The following is a 2,061-nucleotide window of genomic DNA, read 5'->3' on the forward strand; positions in this document are numbered from 1 at the left end:
TATTGTTTGCTTTCTTGCCAGTAACAATGGGAGATGCTCTGGGGCATAGGGATGAAGTGAAGTAATCATTCTCACTCTGATAATTACATGGAATTTGATCACCTACTCATAATTGCAAGTTATCACCAAGCTAGATTGATGAAAGAAAGAGAGAGAGAGAGAGAGAGAGAGAATGAGAGGAAGAAGAGAAGAGAAGAGAAGAGAAGAGAAGAGAAGAGAAGAGAAGAGGAAGTTTATCACATATTTCAGCTGCATTATTTTTCTGGTCCTGCTCCATGAGCTTGCAGGATGCCCATAATAGCACACAGGATGCAGAATAAGGTGTGTGGCCTGTTGATGGAGCAAATGATTAGCATGCATGTGTCCATCCCTAGCACCTGTACCTCTGCACAGGGCTTGGAGAGACTACCCTCCCAGGCTAAGAAGAAATGCTGTGGCTCATGCCTGTCTGCCTGGGCCAGCAAAATTGTAGGCTGCATTGGGTGATCCCACCCTGGTTGTTCTTTTCCTACCCTATTGATAGCTTAGTTGATGGAAAAGGGAAATGTTGACCTGTCAGGGTGCCTCGAAAATGCCATTTTATTAATTTATCATTTCTTTGATTTAGAGGCCACCCAATATGCCATAGGCTCCCTGGGGGAGCTTATATACCATCATATAGTACAATGGACAATAGTGAGATCAGTAACATTAATAACTGGTGATAATAAAACATCTATTAAGTATATAAAAGAAATCATTAAATTGGGTCTGATCTGCAAGTGGAAGCCTTGTAGCCTTTCTTGGACCAGCATGATGTCCTCACAAGTGCCAGATTGTCACTTGTGCTGTCTTACTTTGAAAAACTTAAAAAATCTGGATCATCTTCAAAGGCTGCAAAACCTATCCTATATGGGAAATGCAACACTGTCCAGGGCAGGTTGAGAACTCCCCAGTTGAACAAAGAGATTCCCACCAGCTGCACCTCCATCTTCTATGGAAAGAGGTTCAGTTTATGACCCAATTTCATTTTAGAAAATTAATGGAGATTTTCTCTTGAAATACAGGCATTCTCAGTGAGCAACCTGTCCGTGCACACCTTTAAGAACACTTTCAAGTTTTGCTTCGCAGAATTTGTATGTCAGCATGGTCAATCATTTGCATTCACTAGAATGTGAAGTAAATCCACTGTTTCTACAACTGCGTCATTCTGAAAATCAAACACCAAAGGACATATTTCTTGAGGCCATTAAAAATGGATCTCACAAAAACCATTTCAGGAACTTCTGACCTTCAAATATCCCCTAATACCTGATGACACTTACACAGAGCCTGTTTTAATTGGATGGGAATATTTTATTTTAATTAATTATTTCTTTTCATTAGTTGCTGCCTGTTATTCAAGTCAGGCCTGATCACAGTGACATAGCATTTGGGAGGGAAAATGCACCCAAGCAACCCAGCACTGGAGGGCAAGATGGAGAAGGTCTCCACAGCCACCCTGCTCTTTCCTTTCGTGCTCAGGTAGGTTGGAACAAAGGTAAGCCAGGTGCGGCAGAAGACCAGCATGCTGAGTGTGATAAACTTGGCCTCACTGAAACTGTCAGGCAACTTCCTTCCTAGGAAAGCCACCGTGAAGCTGACAATGGCCAGGAAGCCCATAAAACCCAGCACACAGAAGAACATAACTACTGAGTCTTCGTTGCATTCCAGGATGATTTCTTCAGTCATGGAATACATGTGAAAATCTGGAAAGGTAGGAGAGGTAGCCAGCCAAATTGTGCAAATCATGCCTTGAATCAGAGAGCAGGAAAGAATGATGGCGTTAGCCAGCTTTGTGCCCACCCATCTTCTCATTCTGGATCCAGGCTTGGTGGCCATGAAAGTGAGCACCACAGTGATGGTTTTGGCCAACACGCAAGCAACAGCTACTGAGAAGATGATGCCAAAAGCAGCTTGTCGAAGGAGACAGGTCACCTTGCCAGGGTGGCCAATGAAGAGTAAAGCACACAGGAAGGACAGCTGAAGGGAGACCAGGAGAGCGAAGGTGAGAGTTCGGTTGTTGGCTTTGACTATGGGAGT

The 2,061-nt window shown here is 43.6% G+C and overlaps 1 pseudogene; it reads right to left on the minus strand.

Moving 5' to 3' along the window:
* Positions 1–1,344: 1,344 nt before the first annotated feature.
* LOC123021702 overlaps positions 1,345–2,061 on the minus strand; it is a 17,163-nt pseudogene continuing 16,446 nt past the window's right edge.

This window comes from Varanus komodoensis, unplaced genomic scaffold (assembly GCF_004798865.1).
Source record: "Varanus komodoensis strain SLA01 unplaced genomic scaffold, ASM479886v1 scaffold1724, whole genome shotgun sequence".
Taxonomy (NCBI): Eukaryota; Metazoa; Chordata; class Lepidosauria; order Squamata; family Varanidae; genus Varanus; species Varanus komodoensis.